Raw genomic sequence first — 19,035 nt, 5'->3', positions numbered from 1 at the left:
GGATTAGAGACTTTGGGGAAAAGACCTCTGTTCTTAGAGAGTGATTGGACGTAGTAATATTTATCATTGGATGTCAATGTGGGGAACACTTCCAAGACCCCTATGGGTCTTTGTAACAGAAGATGTCATCTACATATATGCACATACATCCCTAAATATGTGTACACAATGGTTTTTTTTAACATATCAGTATCTAGAATAAAATTATATCTGTGGACATATGTGTACTTTCTCTTTCCTCCCTAGCCCGTACTCCTACACCACTCTCCTTGTGCTTCCTCTAACCATCTTATTATGCCTGTGCCTATGTGATGAGGCAAAGTGAGGTGATTGCCCTGTACCAGTGGGTCTACTGTGTGTAGCAGTACTTGAACATGACAGTTACTTGAACTTAACAACTGCTGCCCCTGGCAGTTGACCTGATAATGAAGATATTTAAAGTAATGGGTTGGGTGATATACATACATATGCACACATACATACATACATACATACATACATGATAAAGGGGGTAATTCTGGTCCTGAGTTGAATAGTGTGAAATTTTATCATACAACTCAGAATGGTCCACACCTTAAAATTTATGAATTGTCTCTGAAAATGTTCATGTTAGTATTTTTAAACTGCTGTTGACTATGGAAACTGAGGAGGACTGTATTCCTAGGAGTTGTGTTATGACCATGATAGGGTCATCATTGTGAAATCAAGGCAGTATTAGTGTTAATTCATGAAGGATGAGCCAGTACTTTGTACACCAGTGTGAGGAAGTTAAAAGAAGCAAATTTCTTGAGGACATTGTTGAGATGAATTCCTTGAGGACATGAGTGAGACACTTAAATTTAAGAAGCAAAACTTCCTTTTGTATCAGTTAACAGCTTCATTTGTATAGTCAAATAAATTCAGGATTTCTGTTGCTTGGAGCTGGAAAAAGCTTATGGGATATAGTGATGTATGAAGGCTGCTTCTATTTTTAATTGTGAGAGTCACTGATTGATTCCAAATTCTCATAAAGATTAAAGAATTGTTCAGCAAGTGTTGAAAAGCACTTCTTTTAAATACAATGGAATTAGCAATGTAATCTTATATGACAGCAACAACAAAAGTGATTTTAGGGATAATAGATTAAGGTTTTGGCTTATCCAAGAACAAATGTATATTCCAATCAGTGAATATTTCTATATTTCAAGTCACATTTTGATATTAAGATCTTACTGCAATATTAAAATCTTACTGCAACTAGCATTTTGAATTCTCATTTAGCATAAACGTGCAAATATTGAAAGCTTCTGTGTTATTCTTCTCCTCAACCTTGAGTCATTGTAGAAATTGAAGTTGGGCTTTTGGAAAGAACATCTTGAATAGTGAGCGTGCAAAATACTCTAAACGCAAAAACATATTCGCACAAAGTCAATGGTTTGGCTGGTTGAAATATTGATATCTTAATTTCATTTAGAAAATTGAATTATTAAAATATAATGAGACCTAACACCTGGGATCAATGTTATTTAACCTCTGCAACACTGAGGTTAGAAAAGAATGTTAATCTCAAAAAAAAAAAAAAAAAAAAAAAAAAAAAAGAATGTTAATCTCAAAATCGAGGGTGTTAGAATTCTGCCCCAGCCTGACTATCTATGATATCATAGTGTACCTGCCACTACGTGTGGCCCTACTCAGTATATTAAAGCACAGGTCCACCTTGCTCATCCCTCTCTCACCGCTCTCTCCCTCTCACCTCTTACCCTTTCTTACCTCTTCTCTCCCTCTTCCTCCCTCTTCCTCTCTTTCTCTGTTTCTCTCTGTGGCCCTTCTCTTCCACTCTTTCTTCTCTCAGATAATAAACTTTCCCAGCTGATATCTGTTGCCTGGCATCTTATTTTTTTAATTATTAAAGGGGCGTTGTATGTTAGCTCCATCCTGCTATCCATTTTGTGGCTGCAGATACCGAATTTCTGACTGACTTACCACAGTGAAGAAAATTTAGTAACCCTTAAAACTCTTCTGATTCTTTAACTTGAATTATCTTAAATTTCTAAAGTTAAAAATGACTGTAGACACATTAAAAAAAAAACATGCTGCATTTAACTCAATTTCAAATTCCAAGTAGGTAATTGCTTTTAATTCATAACTTGGTCTCTTTTCAAACATTTCTATTTGGAATTATTTACTGGAAGCAGGTTGGGAGCTTCCACAGAGATGAGTTTTTAATTAAAATACCTGCATGCCATGCGCTCAGAAGACACATTTTAAAGAGAAGTGAAAATAGATTGTCACAACGAAGAAGGGGGACTGGTTTGTGTGGTAGTTAGAGGCAGGAGTACAATTAAGCAGCATTCCAAATCAGCAACACATTCATTTAATAAAGCGTGAGATTAGTGTTGTTATTTTTGTCAAATGCCACGGTTGACATTTCTCACTTACACTGTATAGTTTGTGCTGCAACAGGATTAGTGTGGAAGTCTGAAGCTTGTGGATTTTGGTCTGTGCTGCAGTCAGTGTCTTCTATGCCAATATGCTTTGTTGATTTAGTGACCAACACCAGCATGTGCAAACATGAGGGCAGCAATGAATGATCAGGGCTGATGGGATGACCCTGTTGATAAAGTACTTGCCCTACACACATGAGGACCTTAATGCAAATGCCAAGGGACCATGTAAAAAACCAGGAACAGGAGTGCATTTGTAATCCCAGCACAGGGCAGTAAAGACAGACAGATCCCTCCAACTTCCTGGCTAGTCAGCCTACCTGAATTGGGGACTGAATGAGAAAACAACTACTAATGTCAGCCCCTGGCCTTCATATGTGTGTGCAAACATGTGTACCAGCATGTACACATAAACATGAGCCTCCCCCCCCCACACACACACAGAGAGAGAGAGAGAGAGAGAGAGAGAGAGAGAGAGAGAGAGAGAGAGACAGAGACAGAGACAGAGACAGAGAGAGAGAGAGAGAGAGAGAGAGAGAGAGAGAGAGAGAGAGAGACTAACGTTGCTTCCTCAATAGACACATACATATTTTCTTTGTCCTATTCTCATTTGTTTCTTTACTACCATTGCCCACCAAAGTTATATTCTTGAATGACTACAATTCACGATATCTTCTTAGTATGTGTTGTAGTTGCTTTTCTGCTGCTGTGATAAAATGCCTGGATAAAAGCAACTTAAGGGAGAAAGGGTTAATTTGGCTTAAGGGTCAGAGGAATGGTCATAGCCTAACAAAGGAATCAGGAAGTTGGATGATCATGTTTTTATTCCCGCACAGCAATCAGAGAAACACAACAAAAGTGGAGCAAGGCTCTGTACCCTCTAGCACCCCTCTCCCAGGCAGTGAAGTATTTCCTTAAGCAAGGCTCCAGCTCCTAAAGGTTTTATAACTTCCCCCAAACAGAGCCACTAACTGTGAACCCAATACTCAAATACAGGAGCCCATGGAGTGGGGGAGGGGGAGAGGGCGACAGGCATTTTTCACGGAAACCACCATAATACATTTATGGTTTTACAGTATCCTTTAATTTTAAAAGGCAATGGTATTTAACCTTTGACTTGGTGACTATGAATCTGTTGAGTTACTGCTGTTCTTTTAGAAGTTAAAAAGTAAAATGCCAATATAAATATGTGGTAATTATCACCAGAACTGTTCATTTTTAACTATTAAATTTAAACAAAGAACAATTGCTGTTTGTTCATGCAAAACAAACAGTGCCTGCTTAAGATCTTTTTGATTAATCTGCTTCCCTGTGTGTGCATTGATGAGAAAATACTGCCTCGGGCTCAGCACACACACCCAGGAAATAAAAAGCATTGCTGTTCTAGGCTGCTCATACACCTTTTTCCTGAAGAAGAGCTTCAGTGGTAAAGAAGGCAGGCTCAGCTGGAGTGAAAGGAATCAGAGTTGGAGGCCCAGGCCACCACACTGAAGGCTTTGCAGATGCAGCTCAGTTCAACAACAAATACTAGGAACAAAAATGGTGCTTCATTGCTGAGGAGAGTGGCTGATAGGTAGATATAGAGGAATTTACAGGGCACAAAACGGTTGCCAAATGATACTAGCCATTGCATTAGAAACAGAAAACAGAGGGGAAAATGTTTTTAGCCACAAATTTTGAAAGCTAGACACATTTATCTGGGTCTGTGTTCTGTGGCAGAGGTCTTCTGGCAAAACTTTAAGGCGCAGGAGATGCAGATGTATCTGGATAGAAGGCTACTTTAGACATCTTCTCTTCCTCAGAAGATGTTCTAAAGCATCTTCACTTGAAATAAAGATCTATAGAAAAATTCAAAATGTGAAAATTGGTTGGTGTTCTGACTGAAACTAGTGTAGAGATGAAAACGAGGTCTCAGGATATTCTGAAAAGAAGAATTCATTCCCAGATTGTTGTGGAAACCCACAGGGAGGGCTTAGGTAGGCTCAGGGTGAAATGGAAATGTCTATCAGATCTGGGCTTCTGGGACAAATACTCAGCAATAGAGAAATGAACTGTGAACTTTTTGCTGTATTTGGGAAACTGGGTAGATTTTATACATTATTAATGTTACCAGATCAAGGAAGGACAGGAGGTGGGACCAGCCTTCTGAAAGTAGGGCTGGGGAACAAAATGATAAAAGAAACACAGAAGTGGGCAGGAACTATTGCCTGAGGTCCCACAAGGAACTGAGGTCCTCAGATAATGGGTATAATGAGATACTAGGAGTTCGTAGTCTCTGTGCAGGAAAGCTTGCGTCAGGAGAAGAATCCTAACGACCAAGCCAGTGTAGGCCATGGTGGAGTTATTTATGTGTTTTCCTGATTGGACTCACTTAGAAACTCCATGTCAAGTTTGGAAATTTCACACTTGTTTTCATTTGCTTTCTGTTTCTGAGCTAAACATCAACTGCAGAGAAGAGGGCTCACAGGTTTCTGTCCGACACTGAGGGTAGTTGGGGCAGGAACTCAATCAGGTGCTGAAGCAGAAACCATAGAGGAACACACCTTACTGTCTCTGGCTCAATCTTGAAGGCTTACGGTCAGCTAGCTTTCTTGTAGAGCTCAGGCCCGCCTTGCCTCGGAGTTCTCACTGTTGCTCACAGTGAGCTGGGTTCTTTCATGTCAATCATCAGTCAAGGTAACCTCTTAGAGACATGGCCAAACTCTGATTGAGGCAATTCTCCAAGTAAGATTCTATGCTTCCGGTGACACTAGGTTGTGTCAAGGTGACAATTAAACCATCTAGCACAGGACTCCTCTTAAATCCTTAGATAAGAAAGTTTGCTTTGTTCACTCATTATCCTCTCATTCAATTTTGATACTGAACAGAGTAACCTGAAGATGAAAAGGCCGGTAATACCATGGGAAGGAGGGAAAAGATGGAAAAGGAACTGATACCAATATAGACAGTTTGATTCCTAAATAGAGAAGAACGAATGAACAATAACACTATAGAACAAGTCAAGACAATATCTGATGATGTCCACCACCTGGCAGTAAGTGAGTACAGAGAAGGGCTTTGTAGAATAATTATTCATATAGCAAATATATGTCAAACCAGGCTTGGTGGTGTGTGCCTATAGTCCTACTATCTGGAAGGTAAGGGCAGGACATTTCAAGGAAACAGAGACTATATACAGAAAGTTCCATGCTAGGCAGGCTACATAGCAAGACTTTAGGACAAAAAAACAACAACAACAACAACAAAAAAAAAAACCAAAAAAACAAAAAAAAAAAAAACACAAAACAAAACAAAAACAACCCAAAATGAACAGAACCAAAGCAAAGTAACAGACAAATGCTGAGAAAGCACTTTAGGAAAAGAACTACCCTAGGTGCTGAGTCAGAAATAAGTCTGGAGAAGTTCCCTGAATGATAGAGAGAAACAGGAGCTAAGAGGAATTAATGTGAACCATCAGATGCAAATACAATCTTACACGAATCCAGAGAAGGACGGCTATTTAGACTTGGTAAACACAGCTCCCAAGGAATGAAGCTCCCCAGCCATATAGGATAAGGTGTGCATCAGCATACAGAAGAGCAAGCACTAGAGTCAAGGAGGACTGCATCAGCAAATTCATTTAAAACCAAGATTCTTGCATTTCTTTTCGAAGAACTTCAAAGAAATATATACAAAGATTCTAAAGTACTTGAAATGAGTTAATGAGGACAGACCTTGGGGAATATGCGAGTCAAGATGCCTGGAGCAAACGTGTCTCCTGGGTGCTGTTTTTTCCTTCTTCTGCCCTGTCCTTCACCTGACTTCCATACTGAATAGACCTCTTACTTCAAGCCCTAATAGATTAAGGCTTCAGTGGAAGTCCCTGAGATGAAGAATCACGAGGCAGGCTCTGCAAAAGGATTCAATGCAGACCTTATTCAACTATAGGAAAAACTCTCTTCATTTCATAGTGATTAACAACATGTTTTAAAAGTCAGCAAACTGGGGAACAGTCATACTTTGGGATGAGTTTGGAAAAGAAGGAAGGAATGAAGAGGAGCCTTGACTTCTTCAGAAATTCTGTGTGCTATATGAACAAAATTTTAACAGATGAAAAAAAAAAAAAGAAATGGGAGATTCAAGATGGCTGCGCCAAAGAATATGCAGGTTACCAAGATGAGACTTGATAGCCTATGACCATATAGTGGAGGAGGAGGTCCCCCTCATTCATAGACCTAAGGGAGGGGAATAAGGTGAAAACAGGAGGGAGGGAGGAATGGGAGGATACAAATGATGGGATAACAATTGAGTTGTAATCTGAATAAATTAATATTAAATTTTTTAAAAAAGGAAAGAAAGCTGGCTGTGCCAAACACACATGGTATCTGATCTGCAGAATGGAGACTAGGGACCCAGCTGGGAGCTACAGACCTCAAGTCCTGGAGAGACCTAGGTGACAAGGGTCCACACAGTGCAGTGCACAGGTAGGTCTGGCCTTGGCTATCCAATTGGCCCATGGAGGGTGGGTGCCCAGTCCCCAGAATCTGGACCCATACCCGCCCGAGAGCTGCAGTCATGCTGTATATATATCATGGACCTGGTATCTGAGACTGAACTGTGGGCAATAAAGCACCAGAGTCTGAATCTGCTGGCCTGGGGTGTACCCAGGAAGATGGGTGGATCTGACCTCAGACCACCCCGCCAGTCCACAGAAAGCCCCAGGGGCTGGTGACCATGTGGGCACAGTATCCAAAGCCCAGGGTAGCCTATCGTGCTGTGCCATACCTGCACTCTTTCTCTCTCCCTCTTTGACTGATCGGTGGGCTACAGAGAAACTAAACCAAAAAATAATGACATTAACCAATGTCATGAATCAAAGGGACCTAACAAATATCTGCAGAACTTTTCACCCAAACACAGAAGCGCCTCACGGAACCTCCAAAATTGATCATATAGTATGTCACAAAGCAAGCCTCAACAGATACAAGAAGATTGAAGTAATACCTTGTGTCCTATCAGATCATCATGGACTAAAGGTGGACTTGAACAACAACAGAAATAACAAAAAGCCTACATAAACAAGGAAACTAAATAATTCTCTACTTAGTGACAACTGTGTCAGGGAAGAAATAAAGAAAGAAATTAAGGACTTCCTAAAATTCAATGATAATGAAAGTACAACATACTTAAATTTATGGGACACATTGAAAACAGTGCCAAGAGGAAAATTCATAGCACTAAGTGCCTTAATAAAGAAACAGAAAACATCTCATATAGACAACTTAATGACACATCTGCAAGCCGTAGGAAAAAAGAAGCAAAAACACCCAAGAATAGACAGCTGGAAATAATCAAACTCAGGGCTGAAATCAATAACTTAGAAACAAAGAGAACAATTCAAACAATCAACAAAACCAGGAGCCAGTTCTTTGAGAAAATAAAAAAGATTGAAAACGGTTAGTCAAACTAACTAAAAGGCAGAGAGACACTATCCAAATTAACAAAATCAGAAATGAAAAGGAAGACATAACAACAACACTGAAGAAATACAAAGAATCATTAGGTCCTACTTCAAAGGCTTATATGCCACAAAAACTAAAAATCTAAGGGAAATGGACAATTTTCTTGATTGATTCTACTTGCCAAATGAATCAAGATCAGATAAACAAATTAAATCATCCTATTTCTCCTGTAGAAATAGAAGCAGTCATTAAAAGTCTCCCACCAGAAAACGTCCAGGGCCAGATGGTTTCAGCACAGCATTCTAACAGACCTTCAAAGAAGAGCTAATACCAATGCTCTTAAAGCTACTCCACCAAGTAGAAATGGATGCAACATTACCAAACTCATTCTATGTGGCCACAGTCACTTTGATACCTAAACCTCACAAAGACAAGACAAATAGAATTCAGACCAATTTCTCTTCTGAATATTGATGCAAAAATACTCAATAAAATACTTGCACACTGAATCCAAGAACACACGAAAGATATCATTTAGCATGACCAAGCAGGCTCCATTCTAGGCATGCAGGGATGGTCCACTATACAGAAATCCATCAAAGTAATCTACCTTATAAACAAAATGAAACAAACAAACAAAAACAACAACAACAACAACAAAAACCCCACATATGATCATCTCCTTAGATGCCAAACAAGCATTTTACAAAATCCAACACCCATTCTTGTTTAAAGTTTTGGAGAGACCAGGGATACAAGGCACATACCCAAACATAATAAAGGATATATACAGCAAGCCCATAGCCAACATCAAATTAACTAGAGAGAAACTCAAGGAAATTCCTCTAAAAGCAGGGACCAGACAAGGCTGCACACTTTCTCCATATCTCTTTAATATAGTTCTTGAGATTCTAGCTAGAGCAATAAGACAGCAAAAGGAGATCAAGGAGATCCAAATGGGAAGGGGGGAAGTCAAATTATCCCTATTCACTGATGATATGATAGTGTCCATAAGTGACCCCCTAAATTCCACCAGAAAACTTCTGCAGCTGATAGAAGTGAATGTTCTTGTAGAGAGATCCCTATACCTAGGGTAGCAGTCATTAGAGATCCTAGAAAGTAGAGGGATTGTAGTGTTACTGGCCCCCCGAATAGATACAACCCTGTTGGGGACAGCATGAAGGGTGAAGTGCTAAGCAGCTGAGCACCACTCTATGGAGATGGTTGGGATATCTTATAAATAAAATTAGCAATCATGAATGATATTAGCAGTCATGATCTTAGGCAGAGCCATCACCTCCTCATAAAAAATGACCTCTTCTGATTCTTATACAGCACCAGAACTTGTTAAATGATTGCACGGTAATGAGTGATTAATGACATGCTCACTACAAATTGACATGTACTAGAGTGACCAGGAGGAATGAACTGCATTATTATGAAAGCTATGCTTTAGTCAGGAGAGGAAAATTTGATGCCCTTTGATGTGAAACTCTAGGGTTAAGGCTAGGAAAAACACACACCTAAAGGTAGAGAACAGAAATAAATATGTTTTATTCAGAACAAGGAAGAGGAAAAGATGAAATAAATTTTTTGGATAGATTATTTTTATGAGCAATTTACATAAGTCCAAAGTAAAATATAATGATTCCCAACCCAGCTAAAATAAGGTATTGTGCAAGGATTGTGAAGGAGGGGCGCTGGACTGATTATCAGTTGCTTGATAACAAATTACCCAACATTTAGGAAGTTAAAATAACAATATTCATCTGTTTGTGTTGTGTTAGGAGCCTGGAAATAGCTTAATTGGGTTGTTTGCTTTCAGCCTTCTCCTGGGCTCAAACAAGGTGACAACCGGACTGCAGAAACATCCAGGAACTCCAGGAACATCAAGCAAGCCCTGTTCACTCCATGATTGTTGGGAGGGTTTAATACTGTATTGGACTAGTTCCTCTCTCAGTTGCCTACAAAATGGCCTCTTGGTACGGGAGCACACAGTGCCATAACTAGTATCTATGAAATGGCAAGCAAATCAGCACTCGGTGGCTTTTAGTAGCCTGACCTTAGAAGTGACATATCACTTTGCTATATTGGTTTGCTCCAGCTGGCAAACCAATATCTAGTCTACTCTCTTGAAAAGAGAAGACAACACACACACGTGAGCAGATAAGGATTACTGAGAACCATCTTAGAAGCCACTTAGCACTAGCCATAAAACAGAAAAGCAATGACCCCTATTACAAAGCTCTAACTCAGGCACATTAGACAGAGGTTGGGGTTGTAGAAAATGGGGGACAGGAGAGGTTGGAAAGGCAATCATTCCATTGAGGCACTTGAAACTGTCGGGGAATGAGACGCTGGAAGCAGACAACAATGAAATGCTGTCAGGATTCCTCCAGAAATGTGCAACATCTGCTGGGTAAAGATTTATAAGATTTGAATTCTATTTTGCTGCTAATCCCCTATTAATCAGAATTTTTCTGCACCCTGAAAATCTTTGGGTTGAGCAGTCACAGATGGATGCAGAGTGTCTCCCACAAGGCTAAAAATGTGATTTCTGGACACTCACCCTCCTACTTAGTAATCACCACATCTTTTGGCTAGCATTAACCATCAAAGGGCTGACTGATCTGATTATGTCACATGCTTACTACAGAGCCAATAGTTATTTCCAGAAGCATGTAGCATAAAAGCTAGGCTTCCCTGACAGACATGCCCTTGTGGCTAAGACCAGGAGCCTGTTGTGGTAATTAGTACCACGTACCAAATATTTCCAGTTCCCTTTCAGACACCTGGGGTGATTGTACGTCCCTGTGCCACTGAAGTAATTTTGGATCCTGAGAATTTCTTGACCAAGTGATATGAATATAAATAAGGAGTGTCACTAAAAAAAAAAGAACCCTAAAAATAAGTAAATAAACAAGGTCTAGAGGGATGGGTCCATGGTTAAATGCACTGGCTGCTCTTCCAGAGCACACAGGTTCAATTCTCAGAATACATGTAGCAGCCCACAAGTGTCTGAAATGGCAGTTTTAGGGGATCCAATGCCTTCTTCTGGCCTTCGTGGGTACCAGGCATGTGCATGGTGCACAGGCAAAACACGCATAAACACAAAATAAAAAAAAATTTTTAAACAAAGTAGCTTGAAATGGAATGTAAACCAGCAGTAGAGCACTTATCTCACATGTACGAATCCCTGAATTTAATCCCCAGTACCACAAAAACAAAGGTCAGATGAAAAAAACTTTATTGGGTTATAATACATATACCATAAAATGCATCCTTTCAAATCATACAATTCAGTAATTTTTTTTTGTACATGGCAGATATTATTGATAATTCCAGAGCATTTTCATCAAACCAAACAGGAACACCATGCACACTAGGAATTGTTCTCCATTCCTCCTTCGCTGCCTATTAAGGGACTTTTTCCTGTTTTTATGAATTTACATATAGTGGAAGCTTTGGTTGTTTCTGACTTTAAGGGCAGAGGACTATGTGTGCACATATGTTTTCAATTTACTTGATTTTTACTAATAGGACAGTGGTTGCTGGGACATGTAACGGCTGTTTTCCTTAGGAAACTACTAAGATTCTATACTCTTTGGGGGGAAATTGCCAATGAAGCAATTAAGTGCTTCCCAAACTGCTTATACCATTTACTATCCCATAAGCAACGTATAAGGGTTAATCTCTCCACTAACACTGCTTATCTCCCATCCTTTCAATCTATATATCTTTTGTTGTATCTTGCTGTGATTTTGGTGCATAGTTTCCCAGTGACTGATGATGTTAAGCATCTTTTCATCATACCATTTGTATATCTCTGGAGAAATGTCTATTTAAACCCTTTGCACATTTTTTCATCTGGGTTACCTTTTTATTGTTAATTTATTATATTGTGCGGGTATTTTTATATTCTGGAATCAAATTTCTTCTCATATATGTGATTTTAAAACATTTTCTGTTATCCTTTGGGTCATTTGAAGTTCATATATTTTTGCTTTGGTGGAGTCTAATTTATTTACTTTTTCCTATTACTTGTATTGTGTGTAAAAAATTACTCGTTGAAAAGCAATGCATTTCCCATTTTCAAATATTAAAAATAATTCTTAGAAAAGGTAAACCATGTGTTTGTATGATATGTAAGAAACTAAAAGGGATGATATTTATTCCTAAATTAAAATTTTCATAGCAGCTAGATATTGTGGCATGTGTCTTTAATTGTAGCACTTGGGAAACAGAAGCAGGCAGATCTTTTGTGAGTTTAAAGCTAGCCTTATCTATATAGTGAGTTCCAGGACAGCCAGAGCTACATAGTAAGACCCTGTCTTGAAAACAAACAAACAAACAAACAAACAAACAGAAAACAACATCAAGGACTTTTACAGCCTTGGTTTACATTTAACTTTGTATTTGTATTTTCCATTTGGCTGTTATATAGGGGATTAGGGTCTTTTTTAGTTAATTGTTTTGTTTGTTTGTTTTCAAGACAGGGTTTCTCTGTGTAACAATCCCTGGCTACCCTGGACTTGCTTTGTAGATCATGCTAACACCGAAATTCGCCTGCCTCTGCCTCCAGATTGCTAGGCTTAAAGGTGTGCATCACCATGTCAGCTAGTTAATTCTTATAAACAAAGTGAAATGCTGGTCCCTCTTCTGCCATCTCTATGTGGAGATCTAGTTTATCTCAACATGTCTTTCCTTCCAGGCTCAGTTTTGTTGGTTTGCTCTACACGTCTAGCTTTCTGTCAATACTGTGTGTCCTCCTGTGGGAGAGTCTCTGGGGCCAGAGAAGAACTTGCAGTGTTTCGTCCTCCTGCTTCTTCATTGGCTGGAGCCAGAATGAGCACAAGACTGGAGGTAACTTGGAGAATTGCTCTGAGGCAAAGCATGTAAAGTGTATAGTAGGACCAAGAATTAAACTTTGATTTAAATTTTTAATGCATGAAGTTTTTTTTGTGTGTGTGTGTGTACTGGCACAGCCTGTCAAATACAGCATTAGATTTTTACAAATTTGCAGAGAGTTCAGGAAAAAAAATCCACAAGAAAACCCTCAAAAGGGAGATTAGAAGCATGCTGGACAAGCAACCCTATCATTATAATTTTGAGCCCGTAGGGTTTCAAGCTGGCATTTATCCTATTTCATATTTCCTGAGGCAGCCTGAGAAACTTTTCATTACTGGATAATTTCAACGGACATGACTGACTACACGATCCCAAGAATTGTGAGGTATTCATGATTTGTTGTATGGGTAGTGTTTCTACCTTCAGAATCTACATCTCAATTAAGGAAATAGGATGTATACAAGAAAAAACTAAGCACAGAGCATAAGCTACTGTGTTGTAAGATGAGTTTTTTAAAGGGGGAAGCAATGGACACAAATTAGGATGTTTAAGTTATGTCTCAAGGGGAAAAAATAAGGATTTAGATAATCAAAGAAGAAAAAGGGGGTCCTGGGATGTGTAGACAGGTAGGCAAAGGGGCTCAGCTGTGCTTGGGAGACAACGAATAGGGACTGATCTCAAGAGTTTGCAGGCTAAATCAAGGAAGTTTGCAAATGACCAGCCTGTATTGTTTTCTGAACACAGTGGAGAAATATTGAGAACTTCTGCTTCTGTGAAAGCAATGTGATATTAGTCTAGGCATTCAAAGTGGCAGAGGTAGTTAGTTCTGCTTTCTCATTTCCATTTTATCTGCCTTAGCTGGCCAACCCAGCCCAGTGGAAAGAAGCAGCTATTCCCGTTTATGCAGTTGTCATATCTGTGTATTTAGCCAACCTCAGATCAGAAATAGTTTCTAAGAAATAAAAATAAAAATGATGGCCTGAGCTTGCTTCTCAGCAGGTCTTGTGGCTTCAGGCAACCTGCTCAATTTATTCATCGTCTCTTAAGCACATTAGCATTTCTGGGGCTGGATCCTTGTTCACATTTCGAACGTTTATTTATTTGTATAAATTTGTGTGTTCCTGTGTGTGGTGTGAGGTGTGGCGGTGGGGTAGGGAGTGGGTGTGGGTGTATGTACGTGAGCACCTATGAAGATCACGGTCACTATTGGCTATCTTTCTTTTCTTTTTATCTTTTTTCTTCTCTTTTCTTTTTTTCTGTTTTCTTTCTTTTTTATTTTTTTATTTTTTATTAATGTATTCATATTACATCTCAATTGTTATCCCATCCCTTGTATCCTCCCATTTCTCCCTCCCTCCTATTTTTCCCTTATTCCCCTCCCCTATGACTGTGACTGAGGGGGACCTCCTCCCCCTGTATATGCTCATAGGGTATCAAGTCTCTTCTTGGTAGCCTACTATCCATCCTCTGAGTGCCACAAGGTCTCCCCATACAGGGGACATGGTCAGACCTCACTCGCCACTCAACTGTGGGGAATGTCCTGTCCATTGACTAGATCTGGGTAGGGGTTCAAAGTTTACTGGACATATTGTCCTTGGCTGGTGCCATAGTTTGAACAGGACCCCTGGGCCCAGATCTGCCCATCATAATGTTCTTCTTGTAGGTTTCTAGGACCCTCTGAATCCTTCTATTTCCCCATTCTCCCTTTCTTCTCTCACCTAGAGTCCCAATAGGATGTCCTTCCCTCTGTCCCACTTTCCTGGTAAGTGAAGACTTTCATGGGACATGACTCTTGGGCTAGTGTCCAGATACAAGTGAGTATATACCACTTGACTCTTTCTGCTTCTGGGTTAACTATCTTTCAAAATCACTTATCTATTCTATTTGTTGTTGTTGTTGTTGTTTTGCCAGCTTGCCAATTGGCAAGCCTGGCTAGCCAGCAAGCTTGAGGGAGTCCTCTATTTGTTCTTCTCCATGGGAAGATGACAGACCTGGCCTTCCGCCCTTGGTGTTTTATATAGGTGATGGGGATCTGAGCTAAGGTTCTCATGCTTGGACCACAAACGTTTTCTGAGCAATCGTGCAGCCACAGACCTTTTAATCTTGCCATTATCTCCTAAACAATGCAACATTGCAACTGCTTACACCTTAGGCACCTTACATAGTATTATAAGTAATGTAGAAATGATAAAGTAATGACAAGCTGTGACTAGTTTCTGTGTAAATAAATGCACACCATCTCATAGATTTTTTTTTATTCCCCATAGATTTTTAAATTTTTTTTTCAGGGAGATGTGGAATCAGTCCCCATCTCTAGATAACAAAGGCAGACTATAGTTCACTGTCATTTCCTCAACTAGAAGCTAACTGGCTGAATCTTGCAGTTTTCTATACCAGGTAGCACAGTGCCTACTCACGCAAGGATGTAGTGAGTCAAAATGGCCAAACGCCATACTGCACACGGAATGTAGCTTTTGGATCCATCAGAGCCTTACAGATTCTAGAGACAAATGGTAGACATTAACAGTGAAGGAAATTGAAGACACAACCATCTGAATGTGGCAATCCGGAGCCGTTTTGAGTGAGAGTTAGCAAATATTTTCCCAACTGTCAGTTCTCAGAAACATGCAAGCAGACTCTGTGTGAGTGAGTGCAGCAGTGAACCTGTGCTCTGCTAAACCACAGAGAAATGAAATAAGCTGATTTTAAATTTCTAAAGGGAACTTAAACCACCTGCTAAGTTGTAGAATTTAATTTGCAAGATGAATACTTGGCAATGTGACACTTCTTTCATGGCTTCATTTGCTGTTTTAATAAAAATGTTCACAATGCTTTGGTTCCATCTGTTAGAGAGGGGAAAACAGCTAACTGCTATTCAAACAACAAAAAATACAGCTTTCTAGAAAACTATATCGAGCACCGCCAAAATGTAAAGCGGTATTTATAAATTTTAAACTTCTGCCTCGCTTCTAAAAAAATGTTGTACTAATTGTGTTGCCTCTTGGACTCAACATATAAATAATTTATGCAAAAATTTTAAATTTAAATTATCCTCCCGTATTCCAAATGCAAACAAATGTTTCAAAGTTATCATGATCATGAATCTCACTACAGCAGACTACAGATTTTCATTATAACAATTTGTAAGCAAATATTTGGTTATTTTTATAAGCCACAAATCTGGCTGGAGGAGAAAATGATGTGTAATAAACAAAAACTGCGCAAGTTACAAAGGATGTTTGCTGGTTTATTTCTAGATCAGAGATAACAGTAAGCTATGGTGCAGCATTCTCCCTGTCTTTGTGATTAAATTTCTATAAGGAATTTTTGCCCCTCAGGATACATCAAGATTTTAATAGTGTTCAGTAATTATTTCTCAAACACTAACGCAAGTAGTTAGTGTCATGTTGGCATATAGTAGCCACAATTTATGTGGTTTTTTGGTTCAGAGAAACACAGTTGTATTCAATGCTGCATCAGAGACAATGGGAAAAGAGGCATGGAAATGGGAACAAAATGTGGATTTAAAAAAAAAAAAGAGAGGCGGTCGCCATTACTCTGAGCAAAGAACTGTGGGCCGAGGAAGTCGAGGTTAGAGAAGACTGGGAGATAGACACTTTTCTGTGTTCAAATCAAAGTCAAGGGTGCAGAAATGCAGAGCAATAAATACCCTTTAACCTGGAGAAGCAGAACCATACTCCCGGGAAGCACCATCAGCAGCACCAGCCGCAGCCACAGTAACAGCAACAGCAGCCGCCCCCTCCAATGCCTGCCAATGGTCAGTAGGCCAGCAGCCAGAATGAGGGCTTGACTCTTGACCTAAAGAATTCTAAGAAACTAGGAGAGAAGGCCCTCACCCAACATAGCCCAACGAAGATTTGTGGGCAATCTTCCTCTTGACATCACTGAGGAGGAAATGAGGAAACTTTTTGAGAAGTATGGGAAAGCAGGAGAAGATTTCATTCATAAGGATAAAGGTTTTGGCTTCATTCGCTTGGAAACTCGAACCCTGGCAGAAATTGCCACAGTGGAGCTGGACAGTATGCCACTCCGCTCCGTGGAAGGCAGCTGCGCGTGCGCTTTGCTTGTCATAGTGGATCCCTTACAGTCCGCAGCCTTCTTCAGTACGTGTCCAACGAACTGCTGGAAGAAGCCTTTTCCGTGTTTGGCCAGGTGGAGAGGGCTGTGGTCATTGTAGATGACCGAGGAAGGCTCTCTGGGAAAGGCATTGTTGAGTTCTCAGGGAAGCCAGCTGCTCGGAAAGCTCTGGACAGACGCAGTGAAGGGTCCTTCTTGCTCACCACATTTCCTCAGCCTGTGACTGTGGAGCCCATATATGGACCAGTTAGATGATGAAGAGGGACTTCCAGAGGAGCTGGTTATAATAACCCAGCAATTTCACAAGGAGTGAGAACAGCCACCCAGATTTGCACAGCTGGGTCCTTTGAATATGAGTGTGCCATGCACCAAAAGGCACTCACTGAGATGGAGAAGCAACAGCATGATCAAGTGGACCGTAACATCAAGGAGGCTCATGAGAAGCTGGAAATGAAGATGGAGGCAGCCCGCCATGAACACCAGGTTATGCTAATGAGGCAGGATTCAATGAGGCGTCAAGAAGAGCTCCGGAGAATGGAGGAGCTGAATAACCAAGAGGTTCAGAAACGAAAGCAGCTAGAGCTCAGGCAGGAAGAGAAGCGCAGGCGCGTCGTGAGGAAGAAATGCGGTGACAAGAAGAAGAAATGATGCGACGACAGCAGGAAGGATTCGAGAGAACAAGAGATAAGGATGGGCCAAATGGCCATGGGAGGTGCTACGGGTATGAACAATAGAGGCGCCACGCCCTCTGCTCCTGTGCCAACTGGTACTCCCGCTCCTCCAGGACCTGCCACTACGATGCCAGATGGAACCCTGGGATTGACCCTACCAACAACTGAACTTTTCAGCCAAGCTGCTACAACGGAAGGTATTGGAGCGATTGGTGGAACTCCTCCTGCATTCAACCATCCAGCTCCATGAGCTGAATTTGCTCCAAATAAACGCTGCCGTTATTAAATAAAGTTGCAGTGTCTAGTTTCCCGCAAGCCTTAAAAGAAGAGTCCTTTTTGGACGAGCCAGAATTCTACCCTGGAAAAGTGTTAGGGATTCTTCCCAATTGTTAGGGCTTCCCTGCCTGTACCACTCTAGGGAGTATGCTTAGAGGCAAAGGGCAAGGGAGGGGTGGTATTTTTAACAAATCAAAGTCTGGTATATTGCTTTATCAAGTCTGTCTGGAGCATTCCTGAAGTATACTGATTGTTGGAGGGCCTGGAGAACCATAGGAAAATGGACTCAGAACTCCATTAATCTTGATCATTCCTATTTCCTTCCTTCCTTCCTTCCTTTCTTTCTCCATCATGTGTTAATTACTTTTTCGTGTTTATTCCCTTCAACCCCAGAGGCACTGATATATATCAGAAAACCTAAACATCCTCCAATGACCTAGCCCAATTCCTCCATTCACTCCCAGGTGAGAATTCAGACAAATGTCCACAGAGGTTACAGCATACACATGGTTCTGTTATATCTCATATGTGACCCCTTCATGTCCTAAGGAAGACATTTTCTCTTTAGAGCTTTTCATTTTAGTACATCTTTTAAAAATCTTGTGTTACTTGCCTCCATCTTTTTCTTGGATGAGGACTACCCAAGAATGAGTGACCTTTTGTGTCTATGATGTTGCTGTTCAGAGCTTTTCTCGATAGGCCTGGTGCAGTCTTGGCCACAGGGGTGCTGTGTTGAAGGTCTGACAGTAGCTCTTAGCCTTGCCTATCTTAGGTAGTTATGCTGTGCATTTTTTATTGGTGTACTATGTTTTGTTCCTGATACATTCAATTTGAATTTTTTTCTGAGAAATGGAGCAGTAATGCAGCATCACCTTATTAAAATACATTTGAAGCCTTAAAAAAAAAAAAGAAGGGCGAGGCATAGTGGCATGTAGGCTTTAAACTTTTTCAAACCCACTTTATTTGGGGTTATTTAATGCTTTATACCCCCTTCCAATCCACCTATTCTAGATAGAGAAAACAGTTAATGGAAGCTGGAGAAGTAGACCTTTTTAGACTCAGTTCCTTGGAGTGATTCCACTGGCGTTGTCAGCAGGATTCCAATGGACCTGTTAGACAGCAAACCAGCAATTCACCAAAAGTGACTGCAACCACAGCAGCTGGAACCTAGAGCAGCAGCAGGAACCCAGAACCTTGAAGTGTTCGGTGGAGATGTTCTCTCTAGGAGCATCTCAAAGTGGCATGATGAACAGGCAAGACCAAAAAAAAAAAAAAAAA

At 40.3% G+C, this 19,035-nt stretch overlaps 1 pseudogene across 1 annotated transcript; it reads left to right on the top strand.

Annotated features, from left to right (window-relative positions):
* The first annotated feature begins 16,264 nt into the window (after positions 1-16,264).
* On the top strand, positions 16,265-18,160 carry LOC311589147 (non-POU domain-containing octamer-binding protein-like; annotated as a pseudogene). Its single transcript has one exon. The product of its transcript is annotated as a non-POU domain-containing octamer-binding protein-like (transcript).
* Positions 18,161-19,035: the final 875 nt, after the last annotated feature.

This window comes from Acomys minous (genome assembly GCF_964271855.1).
Source record: "Acomys minous genome assembly, chromosome: 18".
Classification (NCBI taxonomy): domain Eukaryota; kingdom Metazoa; phylum Chordata; class Mammalia; order Rodentia; family Muridae; genus Acomys; species Acomys minous.
Note: the sequence above shows the minus strand (reverse complement) of the source record. Positions and strands in the feature narration are given on the sequence as shown.